Here is a 14,469-nt window from a genome sequence, read left to right on the forward strand (position 1 = left end):
GGCGGAGAAACACATGGCTGCAGCCGCCGCCGCCGCAGCCAGGCTCGCCGAGGCAGCAGCGTCCCCCCCCGGCTGTCACCCGGCAGGGTCGGCGCTGCCTGCCCCCGCGGGAAGGGGCCGGATCCCCGCCGGAGGCTGCCACGGCCTCGGCTGCCCGCCGGCCCCGCCGCGCCCCGGGCAGCTCCGCCGCTCCCCTCCCCGCCTGCCCCGGGCCAGGGCCGGGGCCGGGGCCGCGGCGGGGGCGGCGGGTAGAGGCGGCCGCGCCCGGAGGAGCGCCGAGCTCCCGCCCGTGAGAGTCCTCGCGGCCTCCCCGCAACGGGAGAGATGCGCTCCGCAGGAGCCGGGCCGGCTCCGCGGGTGTGCGCGGGGCTGCGCGGGGCTGCCGGCTGCGGTGGGTGCTGCTGCCGCCCGCCCAGGTACCGCGCTGCGCCGTGGCAGTTATCTCTGGCGCTGCGGAAGGGAGGGGGGGGCAGAGAGGGAGCTGTTGGTCCGGATTTTCACCCTGAAAAACTGCTGCTGCCCTCCGGCTGTCGGGCTTTCTGCTCACCTGCTACCCAGGGATCGTTTTCAGACACTGGTCCCCTGCGCACCTCACCTCTTTGTCTCCAAGTGACAGCGGATGCAGAACTCTTGAGAGGGCAGAAGAACATTTAGTCTTGGCAAAGGGAAGTAAATTGCAAGGTCATGAACACTGTCAACACTTGTGATGGAGAAAAAAACTCATTTTTTTAAAAAAAAAAAGTCCAGAAGGCGCCTTCTGCAGTGGTCCAACCATGATGTTCATTTACAAACACGTGCAATTAAGATACACCTGCTCATTGCCTTTATTTCTGCCTGCACAGACTCTGCAGGCGTACGCTGAAGTGTTTGCAACATTGTCATCAATTCGGGACCAAGACCATAGTTTCAGGACCAAGAGAAGAACCAAGAAGGAATCAAGTGAACCTAGTAGTAACCAGGCTGCAGACAATCGGAAGAAGGTGGTTCTATGCACAGCCCACAGTTGACTTGCAGTATTTATTACCAAAGGAGGCTCTGGATGTAAAAGAATGGACTTGGAGTCAAGGAAAAAATGGACAAGTACTAGGAAAAGAAATCTACAGAGGGTTACTAAGCAGACAGCAGTCACATCCAGCTCAGGAAATTCTTTGTTCTGAAAATAATCGGAAGCTAAGCAAGCACTTGTGAGATGTTTCATGTATGCTTTCCCTGCTGTTCCCTAAGCATCTGTTTATAGCCACTGAGACGAATATTGGACTAGATGGACCTTTGGTTCAACCCAGTATAGTTGTTTTAATGAGCACCTTTGCAGGTCGCAAAGAGTACTAGAGATCCGTGGATGGCAAAAGGAGAAAAACAGAATCTGCCTTCATTTCATTCGTGGAATGGGCCAGGGAGGGAGGATACCTTAGGACTGTAAATGCTACAGCTTGAGCTTGCTTGCTGTAAATTTGGAATACATGCATTTAATCTGAATACTTGCAAACACCCTCTAATTCCACTCATACTGCAAACATACAAAGTACAGATTCACAGAGCTGGAAACAAAAAGGGAATTGAAACAACCATCTCATCTGACCTTTAGGACAAAGAATTTGCACAGTATTTTTATCAAGCACTTATCACATGACTGAAGGAAAGACAATTTCAAGAGAATGTTATTGTACATTGCAGACCGTTCTTGGGTAAGCCCTCGGCTCCATCACCTGGGTTGGGCTGATTCAGCCATTCACTGCTAAAAGGGGATACGCTGTTCTCCTCTGCTCCGGCGGCACAATCTGCAATGTGTCTTATGCTAGTTTTCCCACATTTAGGACCTCTGCTTGCTGCAATTCAATTCACTAAACAGGCAGGAGAGTACCAGGAAGCGGAGAGTTTCTTCTGGACTAGCAAGCAGAGCTGTGCAGATGGCTGTAGGGTCCAATGAGCGAGCACCAGAGCTGGCACAGAGGTGGAGTGGGCCTGGGCATCTGGGAGCAGAAACAAAAGAGGAGGAAGAGAGAGAGGAAAAGGGGGAAGAAACTGTCTTTGGGCAGCGGCAAGCTGTCGGCTTGACTCAGGGTGCTTGTGGAACTGCAGCCTGAAATGCCTATCTTTCCTTGCATAGTCTTGCAACTCGGAATATGCAGGCCAGTGCAATTTCCTGTACTGAATTATTTAATGATTATACATGGCCATGTTTGCCTTTGCGCACTGATATCCCATCTGTAATTTGTTCCACATGTTCACGCGGAAATTTCTTACACTTACAGTGTGCCTAAGAGGAGGGAATTGGGTATCAGTCACTCCAAGCCTGCCGTCACCCAAAAATGGTTAATTTACACAACCCCAAAGGGTCACGTTTCAGCCAAAAGCCAGTAATGAGCTACATAAAATAACATGTTTAGATGTTTGTAGTTTGTTTGGTTTTAATGTACAGACTGCTATAGAACATGAGGTCTAGCAAAAGATTAAATTGTCTTGACCCTTCCTCCCAGGGGAGACTGGCCATCAAGACTAAGATGCTCCTCTAAGAGGAGGGGACAGCATGTGCAGAGCCTGAAATCCTGACAGCAAGAGAGAGAGACATCTCTCTGAGGTAACCTCTGGGAAGTGGATTGATTGCTTTTTTATAAATATAGGATCAATTTCAGGAGTTGGTGTCTGTTTTAGATATGAATACATACTTGCATTTTATTTTAGCATGGCTGGAGTTAAGGGAGATGAAGGTAGCTAGCAAAGAGTGAGGCATTCCTCAGCCTAGAGCATGACAGATCTTTGAGCTGGAGCCCTGAGACACTTTAAAACTCATCCTCCACAACATCAAGGGTGTTAAGAAGAGCCCCATAGGTCTAGTGGAGAGTTGGTACCACAGGCATGAGGGGAAGCTCAAGTGTCTTCCAGTGACTTTTGATGATGCTGGAGGCTCTCTGGCATGCAGTAAGGTATTAGGCTACGCATTTGAACCCCCAAGGTCATGACGCTTTGCGGAACATCATGCCTGAATAGGGGCATTGTATTAGAGTACTGGTTTTAGAAAACTTTCTAGAAATTCGTATAAACTTTCTTATCTGAGTAAATGCTCAAGTGGTGAAAAGCTAGATGTTTACATAGTGAAATAAGAATATTACTTTCACCACTTTAAAGAATATTGCATCTGTGGCCTACATTTTGACTTGATAAATTAAACTGAGATTTGATAAATTAGTTTATTCTCACTAATTAATTTTCCACAAGTTTATTTTAGCACAAGACATTCACATGAATAAACTACCAATATTTATGTGTGTACTTCTCATTTCTCCTATAGAGTTGTTCCTGAGTCCCCTATAAGGTTGTTTGTCTTTCCCCTGCTGGGATGACTAGAGCTTTTGAAACAGGAAAATGACAGACAAATCATTAAGGCATTGATCACCTCATGCAAAAGATGGTGAAGCACTTCAGGGAGAAAATGCATTAGCAGGTGAGCTGTTCGATGGGTTAACGGTTTTGTTTTTCCTAACATCTTTTGTACAACAACCAGCATTATGTAAACATCAAATTTAGAAATACTTGGTCTCTCTCTTACTGAGGAAGACAAATTAAAAATAGGGTTTTTTGGCTTTTCATTTAAGTAGCTCTTGCAACACTCACAGAAAATGAGCATGGGGGGGGTTTTCTATATTCCCATGCTTATTTGCAAAGAGAGCTCACTTGTCTTTGTGTTTCAACTGGTTCACTTCCTTAGCAAGAGGGGCCTGGCAAGGGGAACCAGAGGAACTACCAGGTATTGTCCAGTCTCCCCTCCTCTTTTCAGGCTACTTACAATAGTGTTTCCCTTTCTTGGCAATGCACAGATTACATTCATTGCTGTTCATTTGCTGCTCGAAGTTTGAACAATTTAAGTTGTCTGCTAGAAACCAGTCAGCAGAATCAGTGCTTGTGTGATTCCAAGGACTGAGTGCATCTGGCCAAGCTAATTTTAGTCTTGTGATAAACCACAGGAAAGGTTAGTAAGTTTTCAGAAAAAAAAAAACCTGGTATGTTTTAAACTTCTCTTTTTCTATTGTAACAACCAAGTTCCTGCAAAAGCCACCATAGTGAGATAACAGGAGGAATTTTTCATAATCTGCCCAACATTTCAGCAATAGAGACTCATATCTGTTTAGATTATTACATTTCATGCAGCACTGACCTGGTAATCATTATAATAGTGAGTTGAAGTGCAGAGAAAAAGGCATTTTGATCCTGAGATATGCAGAGATAATCTGAAAGGGGCTTTCTAAGCCTGTCCTTACTCAGCTTTTCCATTTTGTGTTAAATGTTCAAGCACTCACTGGGCCAGAGACAGTGAGATTCTTGTGCAGACTGATGGCTAAAGCACAACCAGGAGATGGGTACATGTTTTAGTGCTTGCTCCTGTGAACAGATAAATATTTTATGGAAGCAAACAGCTTCAATAATAAAAAAGATCAGAAATTCACATCAGACCAGCAGACCCAATATCTCAAGTTGACAGTATGGTCTGTTAAACTATCATTTTGTACCACCCAATGCCAGTGATGCCATTTGTTCTATACACTTGAGACCCTCTATTTATCTATTATACCTAGAACATTTTCTATTTTCTCTTATTTCATGTATTCAGTAGTTTGTAAAAATTTCTAATTTTGAGCATCACAAAAATATTTACCTGTTAAAAAGCACCTGTAAAACTGTCAGAAACCTTAATCTTTCAAGATTTCATATGTATTTCCAGCAGTTCTTTTTTGGTTTGTTTTCTGTTTATTTTATTCTGCATTTAACTGATAGCATTTATGAACTCATTCAGACTGAGCTATGTCTACACCATAGCCCAGGTCGTTGTCCGGGACTCTTACAGTATCCAGCTTAGTGCAGGGGCTGGGAGGTGTAAGTCAGCTGGGAAGCGTGACTAAGAGCTGAAAAGGAACTTCTTTCTAAACCACTCTCAAGTGTGAAGACAACACCTACTAGCTAAGTGGTAAAAGCCAATTTAAGCTGTCCCCCAGCTATATCTGTGTTAATGCGCTCTGATGTCTGGTTGCAAGATCAAAAAGTTTTGCTTAAAACACTGTGGCTTGAACTGACGGTTTGACTCTGCACTGTAACCAGCCCTGAACACTCAGGCACTTTTTTTTTCTCCTTTCAGAGCCAACACGTAAGAGCTGAGATTCAGTCTGAGACACTGTTCCTTACTAATCCTTGGCTACCTATTCCTGCCGCTCAGCATGAGTTTCTGTTAACTGTTGCTCTTTCCATGCTGCCCGTGAAGGAGCACAGTCTGCCTTAGGCAATCTGGCTCCTTCGTGCCCTGGAGAGAGCACCACAGCCAGGGTTTGGGGTAGGTGGGGGCTGCAAGCACACAGCACGCACGTATCTGTGGATATGTGGTTCTGGTGGCAGGAACAGATGCAAACAGTTTGACAGGATGCCAAACAGCTGCTGCCACAAGATACAGAACTGTACTCCTCTATCACCGATGAGGCTTTTAGTAAAGAAAAACAGTCTTTGTCAAACAGTACTCTACAAAGCAGAGGTTTCAGCGTTGTCTTCATCCCTAACCACATCACATCCTGTCGTTAGGTGAGGCTGTGCGACACACAGAGAAATCCCGGGGCTGAGGAACACCCGCCAGCCCAGCGAAGCTGCTCCTCAGGCTGACAGGCCTCTCTGGGCCGCAGGCAGGGCACAGTGCAGCTATGCCACCAGTGCTGCGAGACATCAGAAACGCTACAAACCGATGGCATCACTCAGCTCCAGTGGGATAATCACCACTGTCAGCTTCTCTGGCTCGCCTAACTCTTGTCTGTTTATGTCTGCATGATAAACTGTTTCCAGTAGATATGCATTTAATCACGCCGCCACCCTGTGGTCCTTCCAAGAATTAAAGTATGAAAATGCTTATTAGAAAATTGTTGTGAATTGATGCTTGACAAAAGAAAAAACTGTTAAATTAAGCTAATGGTAATTCTATAAGGCAATAATCTTTAGACAATAGAATGTGTGCACAGGATTACAAATACAAACATACTTGACTCCATCATTAATTTCCCTCCACAAGGAACACCGAAATAACTACCCAATCTAGTCAAAACGAAAAATTAAAGTCAGTAAAATACTAGATAAGTCAATATTCTATTTTATGAAAGCACCTTGCAAGGAAGTGTTTGTTTGGGACCTCCTGAGTTCTCAAAATATTTATGGATCTCAGAGTGCTCAAGCAATGAGATAAACTCAGTGGAACATGCTTCTAAAATAAATCTGATGCTACATTGCACTGACATATAGCAAAATGATCAGATATGACCAGTCCCTTTATTGAACCAAAGAGAAGGTATTTTTGGTGCTACAGAGAACCAGCATTCTTTATGCAGAAAGAGTTTTGCTGCAGATCTGCATCAGGGAAACTGGGTGCCAAAGGAACTGGGTGGAAGGAGACACTAACAGACACAACTGGGATGAAGCAGAAACATAGCAACGTTTTCTCATAAGAACAAATTCAGGTTTCTCGAAATACAGAACCTGGTACAATATTGCCAAGGGCTGAACTATAGTGGGAACAAAGTCTCAGCAGAGAAAAATGCATCTGAAAATCAGTCTGCAGTTGTGTCTCGGAAGAAAATTTCACCATAGTGCGTTCACCCAGGGAAAAGGGGTGAAATCAGGATAAAAAGGTCCAGGAAAGAGCTGTGAACAGAAAAGGAAAGGAGAGAGAGGGTCCCACTAAGAACAGAAGTGGGACTTGAACTGAAGAAAAGAGGGGGAAAGAATCAGGAAGGGAAGAGAAGAAGCTGGAAGACAGCAGCCACAGAACCAGGCTGGGGTAGGATGTGGAAGGTATAAATTGTCTTTGTGATGGCCCTCAGAGCTTTTCCCCTCTGTATTACACTGTCTTCACAGTGGGATGCTGCCTGTCTCCACAGCAACCAGCAGAGAGATGAGACCTTTCCTCCCTTGATGCACTGACTCCTCTCTTTGGAGGAAGACTCTTAAAGATGTCAGTATAGAAAACTGGCCTGGGAGCATCTCAGAAGACCCACTTACTGCACATCCCCACATGGAATAGGATCAGCTACACCTGTGCTTCTCCTATAACCCAATTTGACAGACCTCAGCACCCACTCCCCCTGGAATGGAACTTGCATCAAATTTTTAATTAAAGATTTCTTAAGTTTCTTAATTGCCTTTGATGTTTCTCTCATTCAAATTGTTAAATTTGGGGGGGAGACTCATTTAGCTCTCCAAAGAGGGCTTGAAGTGCACTATCTCCCCTCAAGCCTTACAGAGCATCTCTTCTCAAGAAGCTCATGATGACAGCAGCCTCACCATCCACTTACCGAACAATTTCCCAGGGAAAGGCAATTCTGTTAGGTAAGGTCCTCACCAAAACTGATGACCCAGTCTCCAACACCTTGATGGGAGAAGACGAGAGGACAAGGATCTCTCCTAACTGTACAGGCAATGCATTTATTTTCTGAGTCAAGATTAATTGGAGATCTGAAAGGCCAAAACATCCAATGAATGAAAAGCTACTTCTGTTGTCCCAGTTATAGCTTACCACATGTTGTCAAATTGTTCAGCATCTCAAGACACTGATATCCCTTGTGATATACTCGCTACTAATCATTACTCACAGAGTTGTAAGAAAAAAATTCCAGCTACTCATTGACACAGTGATTACAGTGGAAAAATGTTTGGTCTCATGACAAGCTCTAGTATTCAGCAGCAGGAGAAAAAAAGTACAGATGGTTAGGATCTTCACAGAAAAATATCAAAAATATAATTGATACAGGAACATTCATGCTTTAAGCATAGGCCCTAGTAATACCTGATGAGGGGGGCAGATGGAAATCTTCAGAACAAAGTGTTTGTTGCAGAGATGTCCGCAGAGTTTTTTTCACTTTCATGTCAGGCAGATGGTTTGGGATTAAAAAGGACATGAGACTAGGACTTCTAGGTGTATTGGGGAGCAGGATGGGAAGGGGATAGCCTGCTCATCTAACATTTCAGCACCAGGAAGAAAGTTGAGAATGACAAAATCAAGCTAATTGGTAATCGTTGGATGGTCACAGCCTGAGATCTCATTATTCAGCATGACTGAGAGTGAGACCAGAAGGCCCTACAAGCAGAAGCAAGAGAAACAACTAGAATTTAACAGAATCAGGTATTTGTTCTGCAATTTATACATCATTCCATTCCAACATTGGGGTTTTTGGACAGAATTTTTATGATGTGCTCATCTGTATGGTCATTTTAATCTTAAACTGTGGAAGGCTTCTGCTCCTTTTGTTACATGAGCTTTTCCTATATTGGCTTCTTCATGGTCTGTAAGGAACTGAAGGAAGGAATGCCTCAAATGTTCATCGACACAGAAAACCTCAAGGACAAGCTGTGGCCTTTGTGATTAGTCTAAGGAATGTCACCCAAGGAAGCAGGAGTGTATCAAAGGATGCACCCCCCACTCCCTTACCGCTGTACTGACAAACGCCTTAGATAAACCTCCAAGGGGGGAGACATGGACTGAGTGAAACCAAATGTTTCTCATCAAGCACAAGGATTGCTAATCACTGGCTCCATTGTGTAAGCCTGATACTTTGTGGCTGTATTGTGTAAGCCAGACACCATGCAGGCCTTGCTAACAACTTTGTGACTTCACCACTGAAGAGGTGACAAGGCCTGATAAGAGGTGAGCATTTCTGCCCCAGAAGCTGGATGATTGTTCAAAAAGCATGAAGTCAGCAAAAACCTGGGAACTGAGGAAAAAGCAAAGGTGAGCAGGGTGAGCATAACCACCGACTCAATTGGACAGGGGGCAGTGCACCCCATTCCCCTTCAACATATGCGCAGAACCCATGCTCCACCTTTTTCCTCGTCTCTCATGGAAATGAGTTTACGGAATACCTGCCTCTCTTGGACTGGTATGCTAATCAGCCAATATGATGAACTTAAAAGGCGACAGAAAACTGCTGTGTGTTCACCCACCACCCAAGATTACCGGACCTGAGACATAACTGGATCCCAGGGGTGGTGACCAGATTTCTTTTGACTCTCTTTCTCTCCTTTCTTTTTCTTTCCTTTCTTTTATTTCTTATAGATTTATAAGAGACCACATTGCTTATTATCCTTTTCCAAGTTTAAATTGTTTTTTTACTGCAAGTAAAAAATTTTAACCAGTCATTTGGTGTCGTTTCACCTTAATTTAACCCAAGGGGATCACAGAACCTCCCTGGGCTCCCAGTCCAGCTCGTGACATGGTCGTCATTCAAGTTTTCATCCTGCTATTTTTTTACTGTCACTTTCCTGCACCACTCTACTCCTCCATTGTATACTCTTCACAAATAGAATATTTGATGCATCTTCCTGTTTGGTTTGGGTTTTTTTTAATATATTTTGCATAATATGGTTATGGTTTTCACATTAATTAATCTATTTATTTATTTTAGATTCATACAGATATTGTAGGTATGTAGTTTGCTGGGATATACTTGTATACTTGTATACATTGTAGCCCTAGCAATGCCTCAAGATATAATAATAGATTAACTGCAAAAAAACTTTCTCAGGTTACTACTATGCAGATACTAGTTAATCAGGAAGTGGGACTATGTCGTAACTTGCCAGATGAGAGACACTGCTGTTTAGGATGTCACTACTACTAAGGTCTCCAGACTGAGCCTTGAAATTAGCCTCAAAAGACTCTACACAGTATTTTTTAAAAATAATTTTTAATTCAATTTACCTATAGACATTTATCTCCTCGACACTAATGAGAACACTGTTTCAAATAATTTTAGCAGCAGGTATATTATGTGATTAAATTTTAGGGCCAGCAGTAAAGTATTGCTGTTAATTTTGCCAACTAGCAAAATCAGCTGAGTCTGAACTCAATTTTTGCTGTGGTAGAAGCACTCTGGAAATCTATCCAGACAATGCAGATGGAGCAAGACTTCCATGGTGTACTCGTGCATTAAATGACATGCACACCTGTCATATACTCTAAATCTAAAAAGTCCCTATAATATATTCTTGAAAAAAATGTCCTGCTCTTTCATGCCAAGGTTAACAGAAATCATAGCGCCTTCCCACCAGCTGCACCGGTGTTTACACTGTGAGGACACGCTCTGTAGCTAAGAATGTCCTGGCTGACTGGCTGAGACTGGGAAGAAGCGACAAATGCAGGCTGGGTACCAACTTGTTCAGGTTTTACCCCACTTTATCATGAAAGACATCGGTGTGGCATGACTGATCCTCCGTCTTTGTTTGCAATGACGTATGCTGTCCTTGCAGAGAAATGACATAACAAAACAGGTATCTAAGCACCAGTTGTCTCATAAGCATTGGGTATCTGGGTTCTTGCTTGTCACAACTGTATACTGTGAAATTATCAAAGTAATTTCATAATGGTGTTGATGGTGTTTGTGCCCCAGCTATGTGCTTGAGTGTTTCTTCTCCACTGTTTCTAGCACAGAACCAATTTTATGTCACTGAGATACTCCAAGCTATTGTATAGTTTACACAATTATTTAGGTTTGGTTACAACTGTTTATTTTCTCCTAATTTGAATATAACTGTTTTGCATCTCCCTGATGGCCTATTAAGAGTGATAAGACAGCACTTATCTGAGGTAGCAATGAGCTATTTGGTTATTCTACTAATCGGCTGAAATTTTCCCTTGGACTTGTTATCTCCCGCTTTGTTGGGCTTTGCTGGCTGACATCATCAGGTATGATGGTATTACTGGGACATGATAATATAAATTCATCAATGCCTGGAACACAGAATATGCAAGCCACTGCTTTGCTATTTTTAGCTATTCATTAAAAAAAAAAAAAAAAAAAAAGTAAAAATATGTCTAACTCAATAACCAATTCCAATGAAGAGCAGAAGAGTGTGTGCTCTGGTGATTTAGGGGGTCTGAGCTGTGACTAAAACCTGAACATTGTGATTAACAGATACACGGATATCTAACCTTTATGGATTTGTCTAACTCTTTTGTGGATTGCACTCATTTTGACTTCTACCACATATCACAAGTTCCACAATAGGTTTCAGAGAAAGGTCTTCTCTCCTGTTATCCATAATTTACTTTCAGTTCATTTCAGTGGTATTCCCCAGTTCTTGCATTTGAGACAGACTCATTATTCAAGATATGTGTGCACCATGGATTTATACAATGGCAGAATTGTATTTTTTGTTTTGGTTTTTTTCTCTTATTTTTCTAGGAAGGAAATGTAGCACATTCATTGTAGACAGTTATTCTTCCACTGTCTCACAGGAGTCTGCAACATGCTGAAGCAGCATTCAGAGCTCCTGTCACACCTACAGGTCCAGCTGCCACGGTCACCCTCCATGTTGAAGCACAATGGGCATGTCACTGACAGGCATGTCTAGACAATGAGAAACTGTCGTTTAATGAGTGAAAATGTAACATACATGCTAATTTTAAAAATTGCAGGTGGCATTTCAGCTGAAAAAATAAAACCTTGAACTGAGTTTTGTGAGGCTTTAATCAAACTGAGCCTCTCTTGTGGAATAATGTCCAAGAACTGTAACCGTGAACTGTGTAATTATCACCAGGCTGATAACAAGTTATGGTATTCAGCTTTGGAGCTGTGCCAGTTTTTACAGTGCTGGCTTTATTATTTTTTTATTTTCACAGCTATTTACATTGTGCTTTGAAAGACATTCAGAAGTTTCTAGTGTGTACGTCTTTCTTTGACATTTAAACACCTGATTTCAAGTAGCCCAATTTTCTCACTACATTTTACTGTAGAGCTCCCAAGCACTTCAATTGCAATCACAGCTGGGAAGTCATCCTCCCAACATGCTGCCTGATGACTAGAGCCTGACACTGGTAATGTGCACTGTTAGAACACGTTATGTTATCTCGCGGTTCATTGTTTTATGTCTTAGTTGTGGAGCTTTGGAGTTATTTGAACTTCCTTTCTTTGATTTGTCACAGCTGTCCTTCATTTATTTTGCTGTTCACATCCTTGATGTTCGAGTCCTGGTAAACATTATACAGGGCCAGGAACTTCAAAGGCAAGACTATAATAATCTTCAGCAATCCATTTTCTGTTTTGCTAACTTCACTCAATGTTAGTCAACCAGATTCCATTAATGCTAATTTCCATTAATATTAGTCAATTGAAAAACTACACCAAAGCTTATCTTGCTTGAGACTTGACTTCATTCCTGCCTCCCCTCCCCAGCCCAGCTGAGGATGCAGGCTATTCAAGGGATCAGCCTACTTCTCCCTCATACCGAGTCCTGTTAAAAAGAGGCGTACCTCTCAGCTGTACACCCACAGCAGTTACTTAAAGCCTCAGACGTGCACCTCGGGGGACTGACTTCAGTTGGTGATCAGTTAAGTTGGGATGGCGACATTAATTGCTTCCTCAACTCTTGCTTCCATTCTGCTGCAGGAGAGTTTCACCACTGCTTGTGCCATGATGTCACATGCTCCTTACCCCTGACAGTTTCAGTCCACCATACCAGCTCAAAGTGAAACCAGTACTCATTTACACTGCAGCAAATCCAGAGCAAATAAATAATCCCACAGCATCAGTATAAAATAACTTCAGGATCCTATCAAGCTCCCTTACCATAGCATGCATTTCCTTATAAATTGACAGCAACGTTGATAGTTCAGCATCTTCTCATGTTCTCTACAATCCAAATTCATTGAATCATTCATCTGTGTTTCAAGAAACTTCATAAGTTCCTACACAAACCAGTTTTTGTCAGTTAGGTCACGGCTCTAAAGCGTTCTCAGTGAAAACAGAAGCATAATACAAGTTGTTTCCTGAGAAATTAGACATGTTTCCTACAGATCTTTGTCTGTTTTTGCTGATAGGCCAGTTGGCTGCTGCCTCTCAGAATGGACCAGAGCTGCTTTCCGCTAAGTAGGGGCTCCAGTATATCGTCCAGCCACTGCTTTCAGCAAAACTTTTAGGAACTTTACCTGCCAAATTTACCTGAACTTGAACAGCAACTTCCAGAGTGATGAGAGACAGAAATATGACAGGCAGCACAGCTCCTTAGGAAACAAGATAAAAAGCATGTACAACCAGAACTACCAGGATAAACAAACGTGGTTGGAAAAATTAGTACAAATGTTCCTGACCACAGATTAGTGTCAACTCCTGAATAATGTTCAGTGATTTTCTTCCCACTGGGCTTCTGTTATGTAGCAGACCTCTTAAGATACAAACTCCATGAATTCATGCATTGGATTAAGTTCCTTTGTTATATCAGAATCTCTTTTTTTATTTCACAGAATGAAAGGAGAAATTAGAAGCAGCAGGCATGCAAAGTCACTGGGAAATTGCACAAATTAAGGTATAAAATAAAACCGGCATAATTAAGCTGCTATGTAAATAGTAACTGTGTGAGCATTTGCTTGGTAGAACAATGATTTTCTGGTTTGCCTCGGAGGTCTGCAGGAACAGATTTACATTAAAGCAAAATGTAACGGTCTCAGATAAGGCTGTACATATTATCAGTTTGCACCTACACATTAGTAGAAACTAGTCAGAGTGCCTCAGGTTTCCTGTGTACACAATAACTGTATTTCCACCTTCCAATAACTGAAATAAAACATGAAAATATGACAGATCACTGAGTTTTTGAATAAGCCATGGCACACCCGATAAGAGATAACTACCTCATTACTTTAGTCAAAGTTTTCTGCAAGGCCAGTTGCCTCGCTAGCGCCACTGAGGCAAAGGACCTTCTAACAGCAGAAGATGTCTGACTCAGTCACATATAACAGTTGTTCTCTGCCAGGCTGGGTACTGAACCAAGCCAGCTCCATCCCACCGGCTCCTGCTTCTGGTTCCAACATGAACATGGTACGACCTCCTTGTCTGGGTCATTTGGTGCAGGCTTGTATCAAGCACAGAGGGACTCTGTAAGCGGATATACACAACTTAGGAGCACAAAGCAATTATTTGTTAGTTAATGCACACAGCAGACAGCTAGGCCTAATGAGCTACTAGGCTGAGTGTTAATATGCCCCGCAGCAATACCTGGGTGAGTGTTAATATGCCTCACAGCAAGACCTCAGTGAGTGTTTGAGAAACCAGCTGTCCTGGAAGGAGGCAGGGAACAAGCCTCCTGTGCTGCTCCTCACAGAGGACTGACTCCCAGTGGTGCTGAGCTGCTGCCTTCGGAGCCTCTGCTTTCGTTTTTTTCTTACGGTTTAAGGATGTCAGTAGACTTCCTCTTCAATCTCTGAGCTGTGGACTATTTCCATTTCAATAATTGTGCTTGCCTGTGGTTTTTACTTATCTCTGTCATGGTTTTAGCTCAAGCACTTCCTCACAGCTTCCTCAAGCAGATGGAGCCCAGGTCGGGCCACAGCACGAAGCTCAGCTGGGCCGAGTCAACAGGGAGACAAACTCCTCCGTGGGGCTGTGCAGTCCCTTTCCTAAAGGATCATGTGGTGACAGCCAGCAGATACTTGCCCTCGGTCAGGCTGTCCCCACG

General features: G+C 43.2%; 1 long non-coding RNA gene across 3 annotated transcripts; it reads left to right on the top strand.

Moving 5' to 3' along the window:
* The first annotated feature begins 978 nt into the window (after positions 1 to 978).
* LOC141933972 (uncharacterized) lies at positions 979 to 11,459 on the top strand. Of its 3 annotated transcripts, none has more exons than XR_012626266.1 (4): positions 979 to 1,685; positions 2,478 to 2,578; positions 3,290 to 3,442; positions 11,202 to 11,459. It is a non-coding gene; the product is annotated as an uncharacterized LOC141933972 (long non-coding RNA). The 3 variants fall into 3 exon arrangements; XR_012626267.1 differs by having other exon boundaries at positions 11,255 to 11,459; XR_012626255.1 differs by lacking the exon at positions 11,202 to 11,459 and adding an exon at positions 6,880 to 7,155.
* Positions 11,460 to 14,469: the final 3,010 nt, after the last annotated feature.

The sequence above is a fragment of the Strix aluco genome, chromosome 1 (assembly GCF_031877795.1).
Source record: "Strix aluco isolate bStrAlu1 chromosome 1, bStrAlu1.hap1, whole genome shotgun sequence".
NCBI lineage: Eukaryota > Metazoa > Chordata > Aves > Strigiformes > Strigidae > Strix > Strix aluco.